The sequence below is a fragment of the Thamnophis sirtalis genome, unplaced genomic scaffold (genome assembly GCF_051295495.1).
Source record: "Thamnophis sirtalis isolate CommonGarterSnake01/CBP01778 unplaced genomic scaffold, rThaSir2_p1.2 scaffold_7, whole genome shotgun sequence".
Taxonomy (NCBI): Eukaryota; Metazoa; Chordata; class Lepidosauria; order Squamata; family Natricidae; genus Thamnophis; species Thamnophis sirtalis.
Genome location: NW_028261387.1, coordinates 28,736,303 through 28,753,843, shown reverse-complemented (window position 1 = coordinate 28,753,843; position 17,541 = coordinate 28,736,303). Strand labels below are relative to the sequence as shown.

At 38.7% G+C, this 17,541-nt stretch overlaps 1 protein-coding gene across 11 annotated transcripts in view; it reads right to left on the bottom strand.

Annotated features, from left to right (window-relative positions):
* DAB1 (DAB adaptor protein 1) overlaps positions 1-17,541 on the bottom strand; it is a 788,454-nt gene that overhangs the window by 372,972 nt on the left and 397,941 nt on the right. For all 11 annotated transcript variants that reach the window (XR_015697263.1, XM_087719600.1, XM_087719599.1 and 8 more), the window contains exon 3: positions 6,669-6,734. The gene's annotated coding sequence lies outside the window, so the exon portion shown is untranslated. The remainder of the gene's footprint in view (positions 1-6,668; positions 6,735-17,541) is intronic.

The following is a 17,541-nucleotide window of genomic DNA, read 5'->3' as shown; positions in this document are numbered from 1 at the left end:
ATGCTAAACACAATACTTTTTGCAATGCAAATAAACCAGGTAGATGGTTAGCATACATGACCAGGAAGAAACAAAAATCTCGTAACATACAAAAAATATATTATAAAGGTAAAGAAATTTATCAACAGGATATGATCCAAAAGGCCTTCCTTGAATTTTTTACAGGCTTGTACAAGGGTGACAAAATACAAGGCTTAGATATAGATAGATACTTGGACAAAGAAAAAAAATACCTATAGTTAAGGATGAGCAAAGGGAGAGATTGAATCAACAATAACTTCGGGAGAAATCCTCCAGGTAATTAAACAGTTAAAGGTTGGGAAAGCACCAGGCACAGATGGCTTGACAGCGATTTACTATAAAAATTTACAATTAGAAATGGTAGAACCTCTTAAGGAATTATTTAACAAAATCCAAATGGAAGGGAAGGTACCTCCATCTTGGAGAACAGCTTTTATATCCTTGATACCCAAAGAAGATCAAGATCTTAGTCAGCCAAAAAATTATAGGCCTATATTCTTACTCAACACAGATTATAATTTTTTTGCTAAAATACTAGCAAATAGGTTGATGTTGGTTACTCAGCAACTGATTCACAATGATCAAACTGGTTTTATACAAGGGAGACAAATGAGAAGTAATGTAAGACAAATTGTTAATATATTGGAGTATTTGGGAAAGAATAACCAAGTCCCCGCAGCGCTTATATTTCTAGACGCAGAGAAAGTATTTGATTGAGTTAATTGGCAATTTTTAATGAAAACAATGCAAAAGATGCAAATTGGAGAGTATTTTCTACAATCAATCAACGCAATATATCAGGAACAAACAGCACAAATTATAGTCAATGGGAGTTTAACAGAATCTTTTAAAATCGAGAAAGGTACATGACAGGGTTGCCTCCTGTCACCATTATTGTTTATTATAACCTTGGAGTTATTGCTGAATAAAATACGGGGGTCAGATGATTTACACGGAATTAAGATTAGGCATCATAAATATAGATTACGAGCATTTGCAAATGACTTGGTTATAACTTTAACCCAACCAGGGAAATCTACTAAGGCCTTAATGAATATGATTAATCAATATGGCCAAGTATCTGGGTTTAAAATAAATCTAGGGAAAACAAAGATGTTAGTTAAAAATATGAACACTAATCAAAGGGAAGAATTAGAAAGACTAACAGGATGTGAGATAGCTAAAAAGGTTAAATACTTAGGAGTGTACATTACAACTTCAAATGGGAAGCTATATAAATATAATTATGAACCATTATGGCATAACATACAGGTAAAGATGAAAAATTAGGAAAAACTACAATTGTCTTTGTTGGGAAGGATAGCAGCAGTGAAAATGAATGTCTTGCCTAAGTTCTTATTTCTTTTTTAAATGATACCAATACTTAAAAAAGATGCAAACTTGCGTGAATGGCAGAAGGGTATTAACAAATTCGTTTGGGCAGGGAAGAAACCGAGAATAAAATTTAAAATAATGCAAGACGTACATGAGAGAGGAGGCTTGAAAATGCCAAATTTAAAACTATACTATGAAGCAGTAGTTTTATCAATAATCAGTGACTGGATCAATTCAACAGAGGATAGAATACTTAACATCGAAGGGCATGATTTGGTATACGGTTGGCATGCTTATCTGATATATGACAAGAAGGTGGATAAGAATTTCAAAAGTCATATTTTAAGGAATGCTCTATTGCGTGTCTGGAAAAAATATCAACATAAATTAAAAGATAAGATACCTATGTGGGCAATTCCCAGACATGCAATAGAGAACATAAGTATAGCACAAAAACAGGATGTAACGACATATAGACAGCTTCTTACTATAGAAAGAGGTGTATTACAGCTAAAACCCTTGAATGTACTAAAAGAGGAAAAGGTAATCAAAACATGGTTTCAGTATGGACAGTTACAGGCCAGATGGAAAAAAGATCAGAAAATTGGTATTACGCAAGATGAGGACAATCTACTAAAACAAATTAGGGATCAAAGTCAAATGCATGTAAAAAGGTTATATAATATATTAATAGAAATGGATTCTGAAACAGAATTAGTTAAAGACTGTATGATAAAGTGGGCACAAAATTTTGAAGAGCCAATAATGCTGGACACATGGGAAAAGATATGGGTAAGAAATGTAAAATTCACGCAAGCCCAAAACCTGAGAGAGAACTTCTACAATATGTTTTATAGATGGCACTTAGATCCTAAAAAATTGGCTTGCATGTACCTGAATTTACAACCTAAATGTTGGAAATGTGATTGTGTTGATGCTACATATTACCATATATGGTGAACTTGCAAAAAGGTTAAAGCATTCTGGATAAAAATATGGTGGATTATGCAAAATATTTTTAAAAAGAGGATAAAGTTTACCCAGCAGTTATTCTTGTTAGGTATAACTACTGATTATACTGTTATTGAGACTAATTTGATTTTGAACCTAACAACAGCAGCAAGACTGTTGGTGGCGCAATATTGGAAGAAGGAAGATTTGCCTACTATTCAAGAATGGATGTTAAAAGTAACAAACTTAGTAGAGATGGCTAAAATATCAGCATATCTCAAGGACCACTCAGATGAGGAATATAAACTGGAATGGAGAAGATGGATTGATTATATTCAAAATAAATATGGGACTAAGAAACTCCAGATAGCTTTTGACTGAAGAAGCAAGGAATGACATAATTTGTTTAGAGTTAGCTTAGCAAAAGAGGAGTTAAAGTACAAGTGAGGATGATGCTGAAGTTTTTTTTGTTTACTTTGGAATATGATTGTTAAAGATTTATACCCTGTATTTGCTCTGGGAAGTCGGAGGGGGGGGCAGGGGGGAGAGAGGGTTTGGGAGGGGAGGGTGGGGGAGGGGAGGTAAATATTTGTAAAAGCTTTTTAAATTTTCAATTAAAAAAAACTGCTCTATTGAGATAGTTGCACAGTCCATCTGGACAAATCCATTTGTGGAGCTTCTAGAGCTTATTATACTTTATTGCAGTGCATTGCCCAAAAATTCTGTGGCTGTCCCCGCCTCCCCCAATGTCTTCATCACTCTATTGCCCCAACTGCTTGCACTTTTTGATGTATAAATGTCTCTTGGGAGAAGTTCTTTCTTTTGATGTCTTCTCTGGGATTTAACTGAAGTGCAGGGAGCCAGAGAGGCTTCAGTACAATGGAGAAATAACTGGACAGCGAAAGACAGGACAGTCACTAGTAGTTTCTTCAACTGTTGTTTATCCCCCACCCATAAATATTTCATAAATGTCTTCTCCTAACAAACAAACCAACAAACCAATACACATCTTTTTTTAAAAAAAAATCGGTTAACCTGAGTGAAAAGGTTGTAAAAAAATAAACTTTTGAAAGGGGCTGGAAGTTATTTATGTATTTATTTACTCAAATTATTTGGCCACCCAACTTACCACTGTTTTTAATATATCATGAAAATAAGACAATGCTCTCTGCTTGGAATGATTCGTTAATGTTATGTTCAACATTAATTGTATGTTTTCAGTATGTCTGTATGTATGTCTATTTAATAGAAGTTATCTTTTTTGAAAATATTTATTTTAGGTTAAAAGAGACAGAAAAATAATAAATAGCTAAGTACGTATGCAAACCTTTGATTTGCTTTTGGTACAATAAGGAGGGCTCATGACTATGTTACAAAAATATTTTTGCTTGATATATATTATTATTGTTATACACTGTATAATATTACTGTATAATATTTCATTTGTCTGATTTTGCTTCATCTTTACTGTAAGCTTCTTTGAGGGCTAAGGTGTTAACTTCATTATGGAATTAAACTAATTGATCTGGCTTGCCATTTAAAGCTCCTTAAATGCTATGAAAATGCCATCCATTTCTTCAGCAATGATTTGATCAATGAAATTAGTTTTGACTGTTTCTTGGAATTCTTTGTAAAAAAAAGTTACAAAAAGTGGGGAGAAATCTAAAAGGTTATAGAAAGTTATAGCCAGCTACATTTTTTACCATTAAAGCATCGATACCAGAATAACTCCTAGTTATTTTATTTTTCTGGCTATGCTTTCCAGTTGCTGTTTCTTTATACAATAGCCTTCCCCAGCCTCCGTCAATTCCTTCCATCCATTTCAAACACTTTTATTGGCAGCTTATTCATCATTTTATGTTACAAAATGCATTCCAATCATCACCAAATATATTCAGCATTATTTGTGCTCGTTGCCCAACTGAATTGCACCATAAGGATACATTCACCTTATGCAACGCAAATTCTGCTGGAAATGATGTCAAGCACATTACTGATAGAAGCGGACATCTTAGTGGAGAAGGGGAAAAAAATGAACAATACAGAATCATCCATATGTCTCTTCTTCAAAGCTGTAATTGATGAATGGCTATAAGGTACGATACATCACTTGAGGCAATTATAGACACCTTGTGTTCTTTCTCGCTGTTTATTTTATTGTTCTATCATTTTACTTCTGTTCTGTTTATACTCCTTTCATTTTCTTCCTTTTTTGTTATTGTAAATGAAATGATGACATTAATAGTGAAATCATGGTGATCAAAAACCATAAGCTAGAGCAGGGCTTGGCAATCTGCAAGATGGCCCCAGATCCTTCCTTTTTGTAGACCTCAAACCAAATATTGCTGCAATTTCCACATTATAGAATTGGAAACAACCTCCAACTGCAGTATAAATTCTAACAAATATGAATTAACCTACTTTAAAAAAATAAAAATAAATAAAATAAAATGGGACGAGGCAGAGAGAATTAGAAAATCCCAAATCCAGCCTAGCTGTACATCTCTTTTCTGAGCCTTCCAAAGCAAATGGGGCAGTTCAGTTCCTGGGCCTGAAAAAGTTGCCAGATGTACAGTACTACATACAATTCATACAAGTTCTTATTCTATGAAGAAATAGAAAACTTCAATAGGCATTTGACAAGAGTTCAAATCTTATTTATTCATGTTTCAATTGAAAAAAATAATTGAGGAGCATAATACTTTTAAGTTCCTCCTTTACCATTTCCCAAACATGGTTTACTCTCACTATTGCATATTTTGTGTGTGTGTGTGTGTGTGTGTGTGTGTGTTTTTGAGAGAAAGAGAGAGAGGGGGGGAGGGAGGGGGGAGGGAGGGAGAGAGCCTTCAAAAATCGTTATTGATTCCTGGCAACTGCCTGAACAAGTCCCTGCAGTTTTCTTGGCGAGGTTTTTCAGATGTGATTTGCCATTGCCTGGTTTGTAGGGTTGAGAGACAATGACCGGTCCAAGGTCTTCCAGGTGGCATTATGCCTAAGGCAGATTAGAACTAGAGGGCAGCAAAGAAATTTGTAACATATTAAAATAGAAATTTAATAGGTATTGTAGATATGAAACACGCTTCTTTGCACACACAAAAAAGTATGAATGTATATGGAGTTTGGTTTCACTCAGTATATTGGTTTTCCAACATAAACTGATTATGTTCATTTATTTATTTCTGGTTTTTAAAAATTCTGTAATATTAATACATTCCTGTGTGCTCATGCATACATACATACACATACACACCCCTTTTTATATAATGAATTAAAAATGCATCACATTTTAAAAATAGCATAAATTTAAAAAATGTAATCTGGTTTGCTTTCTGATTTTGGAAATATGACTTAGCTTTCTTTGCAATAAAATGCAAGACGAATACATTTGTCTTCCATCAACTATAAAGATATTTTCATAGCCACAAAAACTGTTGTTACCACTCTCCCAGCAAGGAAACTGGATTCAGCACAACATCATAAAACATGCCTAGGCTACTAAAGAGATACAACCTTAGTGCCAGCTTCCAAATCTTTAAAGACATCGTAATATCACCATGAAACACATAAAAAGCCCACTTTTTGTGCAAGAATATACAGATAATCACATATCTCACCACAAGCAAATTTAGAATGCTACCACATGTCCCTGAACTGATCAATACTAATTATGACAAATTGTGTCTTACAACTAAGTTGTAGGAAAATGAAAATTGGCAGCATAGATGATAGATAGATAGATAGATAGATAGATAGATAGATAGATAGATAATAGGTAGATGATAGATAGATAGATAGATAGATAGATAGATAGATAGATAGATAGATAGATAGATAGATGATAGATGATAGATGATAGGTAGGTAGGTAGGTAGGTAGGTAGGTAGGTAGGTAGGTAGATAGATAGATAGATAGATAGATAGATAGATAGATAATAGGTAGATGATAGATAGATAGATAGATAGATAGATAGATAGATAGATAGATAGATAGATAGATAGATGATAGATGATAGGTAGGTAGGTAGGTAGGTAGGTAGGTAGGTAGGTAGGTAGGTAGATAGATAGATAGATAGATAGATAGATAGATAGATAGATAGATAGATGAGTGAAAGAGGGGGGTAGGTATGCATTTCCATCCAAAAGCAAAAGAGAGAGAGAGAAAAAAGGGGGGGATGATAACTTGAAAGCAACAGTTACATTAAACCATGCTTATAGTTCAACATATTAAGAAATAATTTCTTAACAAAATATTTAACCAATATATATTTCTGCCAGTGTGAATGAACATGGAATACAACCATTTGGTTGTTAGAAACACATTTGGTAGTTTCAATTTATACTTAAAAAGAATCATAAAATTACCTTAATACTTCAGGAAAAGCCAATCTTTTTCTGTTCATGAAGTCTGGCAAGTACCAAGTCTGGTCACTGTTTAAATAGAAATAAATGAAAGTCAGAAAACTTTAGATAAAATATCTCTAGAAGTGGGTTTCAGTAGGTGTCAGTTTGTTTTGAAACATGAAGAAGATTGATATGGACAATTCACATAATCATATGATTAGTTCATCTATCCATAAGCTTGCCTTGACAGACTTTGTGTCACATAATATTACATGCAAGCAAATTGTAATAGCTATATCACATTAGTTATCACAATAGTTATCTCATGACTTATATAGTTCTGTAAATTTTTTTCCTGTGATATATTTTTCTTATTTACTATTGTGACTTATTTCAAAGCATATGCCTCTCTGGGTTACACTCAGGTACAGCAGAAATAAGTACACCACTGAAGGATCAGGTTAGGGATAGAAAATCAAAGAGAATATTTAGGTAGTTACTAGGAGTTGAAAATTACACAGTGACACATAACCAACTAATCAACAAATAAATCAATCGGAAAGTTCTCAGATTGATGTACCATACATTCCACTGAATATTATGGTAACTGTGATAATACTCAGTGCTATTGATATAATACAATAATATTTGCAAATCTACAGATTTCCAGCCAGGCTTCAGATATACCTGAGAGAAATGATGGGAACAAAAAATAGTATCAAATGTCTCCTTAAGGTCTTCATTCTACATCAGTACTAAATTTGTGTCTGGGCTATACCACTTCAGAGATCAATTAAAAACAGGAATATAGATATTAAGCTTTTGTTTAAAAATAGTATATTGCTTGCTTGCTTGCAACTCCAATTATCTGTGGCTCAAGCAGAACTAAGCAATCCCAGTTCATACTTAGACAAGACCTCATTGGGACATTCGGATTTGTCAGCCAGATCAGGATGTAGAAAAAAAAGCCAAGAAGTTAGAAATAGCAAATAACTTTCCAGTAGGTGCTAAGAAATGTGTAAGGTTGTATTCTAGAGTTCACTAGACAACAAACTCAACTCAAAGACTTTTTTATTTTAATGCAGTTATGAGGACTATATTCGGATTGTGCAGATCTTCTGGGACTATTTCATCTTAACAAAGAGTTAAGAAACAGCCCCTCTCATCCAGAAAGTTGCTTTGGAAAATAACACATGTCTCCCCATGCTTCTAAGGAGCCATCCTGACTTAAAGGGGGGGGGGGTAATTAATGAAATCATGGTGTTTGTTGTGTATTGAAGAAAGTCCTCGGAAAGGGCGGTTAGATCGGCCAAGGAGGCTTTGGGCCGGCTAAACCGTGGTGACTGGCAGGCTAGGGTGGATGCTTACTTATTGGCACAGCATTCCACACCTTGCCCTCTGACACAGAAGAGCCCCGCGGAGATGTTGATGGGCAGGCGCCTGCGGACCACCCTGGATAGATTGCATCCCGTCTATTCAGGAATTCAGTCTGGCAACCTGGGGCCTCCAACCCCATCCCGTTCTTTCCAACTGGGGGATCTAGTTTGGGCTAGAAATTATGGAGGGGACTTGAGATGGGTTCCAGCAGTTATATCACAAATAACAGGACCCGTTTCCTATAGGGTTGACTTATCCGATGGATCCTCATGGCGAAGACACCTGGATCAATTGAGGAAACGGAAGACAGCAGCCGTAGCTTCTCAAGCGGATGTTCAAGGGTTTCAACTGCAAGTTCAACAAAATCTAGCCGGTGTAAATGCTCCTCCCATTCCAAGGGTTCCAGATCCTTACATACATAGCCCAAACCCCTCAGAGGCAGACTACCAGCCTCATGCCCCTCCAGCATCATCTGCCACCATGTCTCATCCACACACTTCACCTTTTAGTTTTGCAATTCCTCCACAAGTACCACAAGGACATCGTTGCCAGGATCCGCCTGCAATAGAATTAAGGCGGTCTGAGCGAATCCGTCGTTCCCCTGCTTATTTAAAAGACTACGCGTGCTTGCGCACAGCTGGGGGGGAAGAAGTGTTGTGTATTGAAGAAAGTCCTCGCTGTTACGAATGACAGCTCAGAAGCAGCCAGGTGCGTCTTAGCCAATCAGATGCGCCTGTCAGTTGCCGAGCTGTCATCCGCGCGAGCTGTAACACGAGCCAGGTGCTTGCAGTATAAAAGGCAAGCCGTTTAAACAGTTAACTGTCTTGTTAGAGCAACAACCTTGCTGATTGCTATATTGTTTCAGCTGTTCCTGAAGCCATCTAGCCGGCTCCATTTAATACATTGTTGCGAGTTTTGTTACACTCCTGCAGCTACTGAATAAAGGGTTACAGTGTTTTAAAGGACCTGCCTGGTTTTTTTAGTTATAATAGTGTTGTAGCCCAAGATCCATGTCTTATACATTGTATGCAACATTTCAATGCAATTATGAAATGAAAAAGCTTATATTGTGACTACAGTACATTTGGACATCAGGTATCAGTGGTGGGTTATGACCAATATGCCTCGGTACGGGCATAATGGTGTCTGCCAGGAGCACCGGGTACCGTTCCAGTATGGTGCTCCAGAGGGCCCGCCTGCCCATCCGCCCTTCTTATCTGTATTTGAGCTCTTCGGCGCTTCCGCGCACGGAGCATATAGCACCTGCCCAATGCTTCGCCAAGCAGCTGGAGCATCACAGATCCATCGCAGAGCATTGCAGGAGGTAAGGACGCTGTGCATGTTCATATGGTGGATGCCAGACCCCGTTGCCTGAACCCACCACTGTCAGGTATGGATGTGAATGATACAAAGGTAATCTTCAAGAGTAAGTCCAAGCCAGGTTGTGCAGGCCCCTATCATACAGTATTAAAAATAACCCCCATAAAAATATCTACAGAGTATTTTTTGTTGAAAACTCAGAAAGTCCTCGACTTATGACCTAGCGACTAGCAACTAGCCAAGACGCGGTCTGATTGGCTAAGGCACAGCTTGGCCAAGCGCGGGTCGCTAGGGGCGCACTTATTGGCTTTCCCTGCTTGACAGCTCCATATAAATAGCTGTCAAGCAGGGAAGGTGCTGAATCACCTGTAAATAGTTTCTGACCGTGAATAAACAGTTCTTTGTTCTTCAGTCCTGGCTCCTGCCTCGTCCTTCCGCCGATCTTCAAAACTGGCAGTGAGGATGGGATCACAGCGATTCCATTGATCAGTTACCTAGGATGAGTGAGAAGGCCATCATCTGCAAGGCCGTGAAGTCCATGAAGTTTCCATCTAGTTTTTTTCCCTCTCGCTTCGTTCATGCCTCAGGAACTCGAGATGGCAGCCCTGCCTTCATTCGCTCCATTTGGAACCTCCAGCGAGTCGTGGGCCGGATTCCTGGAGCACTTTGAGTGCTACTTAATTGCCTCAAAAAAACACAACCTGCAGCCTGAGGAGAAGTGCAGCTTTTTCCTCAGCTGCTGTGGTCCGGCGATGTTTGCCTCCGCTAGAGCCCTGGCCTCTCCTCGGCCGGGCTACCAGTTAAGCTGGGAGACATTGATGACCAAACTGAAAAACACTACGCTCCTACCCCCTCATGGATCGCCCGCCGCTACGCATTTCGCCAATGCGTGCAGAAACCGGCAGAGTCTGTCAGTCAATTCCTACAGTCTCTGTGTGTGGTGGCAATCCAGTGCAAATTTGCAGACCTGGACAATAACCTGGTGGAGCAATTCATCTGTGGCATAAAGGACCCTTGCCTCAGACGCAGTCTATTGGCACAACTGGAGGTCACCCTGCAGCAAGCCGTGGATGAAGCCAGAGCTGCTGAGCTCTCAGAACAGTCCATGGCTGACATGCAGAGGGTTCAACCACCTCCTCCGCCTTCTGGCCATGCCTGCCTAATATATGACCTCATTCTGCTTGTCAAGCCCGACTACGATAAGATTGACCTGCTCCGCACCCAGCCAAGGTGCCTCCTGCCTCAGCCTGCCGGCCTGGCCGCTTCTATGTGTTTGGGCTGTGGGGGCAAACATAGCCGATCCGCTTGCCCCTTTAAGGCCTCCGTCTGCTGCCGTTGCGGCAAGAAAGGGCACCTGGTGCAGGTCTGTCGCGCCTCTCTACCAGCTCCCTCCTCCTGCAGCTCCTTGCCACTCCATTGCCTCAAGCGTGCCACCAACCGGATCGCCGGTCACAGAGATGGGCTGAAGACTGCTACACGGTGTCCCTGCCTTAAGACCCTGGGGAGTCTGTCAGCCAGACCACGGCTGGCACGAAGAAAATCTCCACAGCCGTACACCTGGAAGGTCAGCCCTGCAGGATGGAAGTGGACTCTGGCTCCTCCCGCTCCCTGCTGTCCTGGTCTGCCTTCACCCAGTTGTGCCCTCAAATCAGTCGTGACCAGCTAACGCCGGCTGACACCTCCCTAAGAGGAGGTGTCCTACCAGGGAACTCAAATTCCCACCCTGGCCTGCTTCCCTATCTGGGTGGACTATGGCAATTTCCATGGCTGCCTCCCTGTGTTAATTGTACAGAATGCTTTGCCTGCCATGTTGGGGTTATATTGCTTTCCTGCCCTGGGGTTAACTATCAAGGGGGTTCATCGGGTGGTTGGCTCTGCCCCTACTTTGGAAGACGTCCTCGCTGAATTTGCGGACGTCTTCGATAGCCAGCTGGGGACTTACAAGGGGACCCCCATCTCCCTCAACCTCGACCCCCAGGTTGCACCTATTAGGCTGAAGGCTCACAGGGTGCCCTTTGCCTTGAAGCCGAAGGTTGATGCAGAATTGGATAAGTTGTTGGCACAGGGTGTCCTGGAGGCCGTCAACCACTCGCGATGGGAGACCCCAATAGTGGTCCCAAGCCTAAGAAAGCCACACAAGTTTTCTACAATCTTGTCTAACTTTACAGTTGGTATAATTTGCCAGTACCACTTTGTAGATTCTTCTAAACACCTTGAATTATGAAAATAGTAAGCTCAAAGTTTAAATTCTTACAAATAAAAGAAAATTAAGCAAGTTGGGGGCAATGGGCTAATATAGAGAATCTCCAATCACTTCACTTATCTTTTGAAAGGCTATTATTAAATATCTTTTTTAAATGGAAGGATATTCTTTAATATAAAAGACTCTGTCCAAATAAACATGTTACAGGCTGTGAGAGTTGCTTGCAATATGGTCACTTATGTAGCTTAACTTACATTAGTCCAACTTTGCCATAAGACTCGCTGTTGCATACTTTTCATTAGATCCATACCTCCCGGGTCACATTAAATATTACTCTATAGGGTTAGTGATTATCTAATTATATCTACAGACATACACTTCTTTCCAGTGGATATTGGAAGATTCCTCGCTAGTTTATGGAGTCAGTTAGGTTAATGAGAAAGTTTAATGCCTCAGTGAATTTGAAGTGAAAGAGTTTATGTGAAAGTAAATATAAGATTCTTGAAGCAATAGAAACTAAACTAAATTTAGCTGCCATTTGACACCCTCTGAGCAGAAATGGAAAAACTTTACAATGCTAGTCCCAGTTATCTATCTCAGTTATTTATCAGGGAAGCACCTAGACTAAATAAAGCAGTGATAGTGGGAAGTAGATTCAGAATTAATAAAATAATGACCACCTTCTTCTAGGACCTCGAATTATGGCTAGAGCTCCTTTGACATTTAATATTATATATTTAAAGAAAACCAAGTAAAGCTCAGCTCTTTATCTCTCTATTTGACATTGATTTGGGATCTGGAGGTGTGAAATCATCATATATACATTACAAATACCATTTCATCACCTCCCCAGACCATAAGCAGAAAGGCAAGCACCTGAATAGGCCTAATGATATTATCACATTCATTACATATCTCAGTTGGCTGGTGACATAAAAGGATGTGGATAAATTCAAAATGCGACATCATACCATCTGTATTGCCTGATAATTGCAATGGTTTTAGGATGGAGAAAGGTCCTGGACATGCTTGCCAAAACTCCAATGATCTATTTCAATTTTAAGAGGGGAAATAGTTCTCCCGAGTCCAGCAGCTTCTCAATTCACAGTACTTTTTATCTAAATATTCAAACAGGCAAACTTTCAGGAACAAACATTTTTATATAGACCTATGCAGTTATCCTTCACTGGGATACAGGTTGGGTGCAAAAGTCAAGAAAAACAGACAGGTCATTGCATGGGATATTAGGATTGCCACTCAAATAATGGTAGCAGAGGAACTTCCTCACAATTTCAATTCCACAACTGAATTGTGGAAGACTGAAGGAGAGGTGTTTGGAAGATAAGAGTAGAAGGATTGGTCTGAAAAGATCTTGAAGATTTAGCTCAAGGAGATCCTCCAGAATGGCAGATTAGGGATCTCTATTTATTGCAAGGGAAGTGAAGGATTTATCAGCTATAGATGCTTCATAAAATACAAGTTAATAGAAATTGTCTTGCTGTAAGAGCTAAGGGAATACTTTAAAGAAATTGATTTAAAGCGTAAAAGTTAAAAGAATCTCTTTATAACCCATGTTAAGTTATGTAGTGGCTAATTTAATTCTTGGTATAAATGCTAAGGGATGTGGTGGCTCAGTGGTTAAGACGCTGAGCTTGATGATCAGAATGATCAGCAGATCAGCGGTTTGAATCCCTGATTACTCCATGTAACGGAGTGAGCTCCTGTTACTTGTCCCAGCTTCTCCCAACCTAGCAGTTTCAAAGCATGTAAAAATGCAAGTAGAAAAATAGGGACCACCTTTGGTGGGAAGGTAACAGCGTTCAGTGCACCTTTGGTGTTTAGTCATGCCGGCCACATGATCATGGACAGCGCTGGCTCTTTGGCTTTTAAATGGAGATGAGAATCGCCCCCTAGAGTTAGGAACAACTAGCAGATATGTGTGAGGGAAACCTTTACCATTATCTTTTATAAATGCTAAAGTAAACTTATAACTCCATAACATTTTACCCAGTCACATTACCTCATGCATATGTCATAAAGAAATAGAGGGGGGGGGGATTCAAAGCAAACAGACAATGAAGGTATAGAAAAGCATGTTCAATTCTATGTTCTTCTTTCTTGCTATATTTTTGAGTTGGAATTTTAAACTGCTGCATTCTTCTGTGCAAACAAGTCATTCCTGTTTATTATGAATGTTAAGTTTTGCTAGGGTCCTATAGACCTCTTCAGTTGTGGTATTCAGCCGGTTCTTACCAGTTCAGGAAAACCAATAGTGGTGGTTGCTGCCCATTCCGATGTAATGTGTGATCTTCTGCGCATGCTCACATTTGCAAACCGGTAGTGAAGGTAAGTGAATCCCACCATTGGCCCTCTTAGTATATCCAGAAATATTCCACAGTATCTTTGTAGACTCAGAACAAGTAGCCCTAAACTACAGGCTGTTTCCACTTTTCCTTTTGCACACAGAGTATTGTGTATTGCATGAGTTCACAGACTTTTTCAGAAAAATATATTGTAGTTGGTCCTTTAGACATCAACATGTTGTAGCTGATATTTCAGGAATTAAAAATCAAATATATGAAAACAATGACAACAATTTAAACTTTTTGTGCTGTGCTACCTATGAAAAGGGGTCAAAAATAAGCAAATAAACATTTTAATTATGTTCCTGAGTTTTTAAAATAGTTTCTGTAATGTTAAATTAGTTCTGAACTTAATTCAAAGTACTGAAAGTACTGAACAAATTCTTAAGGACCACTTGCTTCCAAATGAATTTACCTCTTCAAGTATACTATTATAGTGACATTAGGTATTTCTTTGTGTTGACATTCTACATGTACCTATGGAGCATCATCCTTACTGAAGTCCATCTATTTCTATACATGTTTTTCTTCAGAGAATCTTGGAATGACTGATTAGCAATTTTTTGATACTCTTTTTAAATATTTCTACTACACCAGGTTTGGGAGGGTTTTTTCCCGCCAACTTCAAATAACAAAATATAATATGTCATAGAGTCTGTCACAACATGTTGCCTAATTCTTATAGCATGTACCAGATTTATTCCACCTCTAGAAGTAGGAACCATCCTGAATTATAAATTTCTAGAAACTTATATAACTTCCAGTGCATGTTATTGTTTCATTAGCTTTTTTAAAAACAAGATCAATGCATTGAATAGCAAATAAGTCTGTATTTTAATAGCTGGGTGACTTTGGGCCAGTCACTCTCTGTCATGCCAACTCATCACACACATTTCTTGTTGTGAGGAAAATAGGAGGAATGGTACGTACATGTTTGCCAGCTTGAGTTATTTATACAAAAGGGAATAAAGGTGGGATATAAATGAATAAAATTATATTAAGATGCATAATCTCCTTTTCAACATGCTGCTTCAGCTTGTAAATATTTTTGTTTGTTTTTGAGATTCCATTAAGACTAAGCAAGTACCTAAAACTGTGTCTTACCTCACACACGTACACACACCCAACATTCATGCACTATTATAGTTCCACATAGCAGCGATAACACAGTCCAGACAACGTATTTTGAGAAGATTATAGTGCTCTTCTCAGGTAGTTAAAATCACTCAGCCTTTTGACCTTGTGTCCCCTAACAATCCCGAAGGCATAATCACCTGGAATGCACCACTTGTCATGTGTGTCTTTTTACTGAAATAAAGAGCAGCCATCCAGCAACCTGATCCATAGCATCAGGTTCATTTGGAGAATATTAGGATGGGGAAAAAGCATGAGTTAATAAGAGACACTGTTAATTAATGTATTGTCTCTCAAGAGAAATAGGACATGTAAATAACATTAAGAATGATTAAGTGGCATAAGAAGAGAGAGAAGCAAATCAGGCTGGACTACAAAGCATTTCTCAGGTCATTGGTTTAAATATGGATATTTCATGCTAGGATAATGCTTACATAAGAAAAGTAAATCTATGAATGTTAGCTATCCATAGGTATCCAAGCTGAACATCACAGCCAATAGCATACTGGTTTGCCTTTGCTAAATAAAACTATGAAGCAGCTAAATGTTCCATCTCTTCTTGATCTGCCCATAAACTGATAATATAATAGAATTTGCATGAAAAAAAATAGATTATAGGTCATGAGAAAACAAATGGGGGCATCTTTCTAAGTAAGTTTTCTAGATTGTTTGGCGTTGCTGAGAATCCTGAGCTTTGCAATCTAGCATCAGTTTGAGGAAGATTGTTTTGTGTTGTTTATAATTGATTGACTACCATTGAAGTCGGTAATAAAAGGCCCCACAGTAATGTCACAGGTTCAGGGTGATGTATGTAGTGGTTATTTTGCTGGAGTAGGAGACCAAGTTCTAATCCTAACATGGACATAGACATTCATTGTGAGATCTTTGGAAAGTCACTCTGCCTCTTAACTCACACCAGCACCAGGTTCTGCAGCAAGCCAATTTATAAAAAAAGCCCACGTTGCTGTGTTTATTGATAACTTTGTTGTAAGTACTCCACAACTGCAATGCAAAAAGAAATGGAGGAAAAACACTAAGGAAAAAAAATCTCTAGTTGCATGTCATCTTTATCCCAAGGATCATTATTGAAATCTCTATTACTTCTCAGTGATTAGTAAAAAAAGATCACCTTGTCCAGATGGAATTCTCTCACAGAAATACTCATCTCCTTTTTTGTATAAACCTCAGATATGCACAAGGAACACATACCGTATTTTTGGAATATAAGCCTGAAAATCTGGGTGCGTCTTATACACAGAATACAGCATTTATTGCCTCCGGAAACCCCGACCGCTCACAAACATGGCTGTGCATAGCCTTTAGGAGGCTTCCAGAGTGTTCCTGGGGGCTGGGGAGGGCAGAAGTGAGCAAAAAATGGGCCATTTTTTGCTCAATTTTGCCCCCCGCCCCCCTCCCTCCCCCAGGAGCACTCTATAAAATGGGCCCATTTTCACGAAAAACATTTTTGGGAGGTCTGCAGAGTGGAAAACCTTTTTTAAAAAATTTGCCTCTTCAAAATCTTGGTGTGTCTTATACTCCAGTGAGTCTTGTACTCCAAAAATACGGTAATTATGAGATTTTTTTAAAAAAAAGATAAATACGTTTTAATTTGTCAGTCTTCTTTCTCATCCTCTGCAAACACAGGTCTTAGAGATATTTCTTTAGACTCTTATTCTCTGCTTTTTAAAATGAGATTCTCAGAATTCTCAAAGCTTCTTTGAGTCATTTAATATCTCTTTGGCAGTTGAAAGTACACCATTAACTTTTTAGACGCCTATAATATAATATTAAAATAGCATATCCTATTGCACATTATCAGGCTTTGGCATGCTGGAAGCCCATTGTGTATTTATTATCCAAGCCATTATCTCACACCATGACACCCTTTACATTTGCTCAAAAGTCATATTTTAGGAGCTGCTTTTACTTATATGATCACTTAAAGTAACAAATAACTTTTTCATTCATAAGGGAATAATAAGGACAGGAAATTTTACTGAAAGAAATGTGTTTTATGTTACAATTTATTTATTTATTTAATGCCTTTGAGTCAGTGTTGACTCCTGGTAACTGCCTGGACGTGTTTATGAAATTTTATTGGCTAGATTTAGAGTGACTGAACCAGGGGTGGGTTCCTCCCAGATCGCCCTGGTTTGCGCGAACCGGATGGTCGGTGAACCCGGAAGTAATTAACTTCCGGGAATGCTGGTAGCGCTCCTGGCCCGTTGCTGCAAAGCGCCCTTGCCGACAAGGCAGCACAACCCGCTCAGCATGTAGAAACAGCAAAAGAAAGAACAGGAGAGGAGTTCCAAGCAGGGCTTTTCAAACAGTCAAACTCCTCTCCTGTCCCTTCTTTTGCTGTTTGAACAAGCTGTGCAGGTTGTGCTCCCTTGCAGCCTTAAAGCAAGCCTTTGCACAGTAAAGAAAATCTCACAAGTGATATAAGTTCTTAATTGCCTTTATTGTGCAAGTTGCTGCAGGCTCCGAGGCTGCAGGC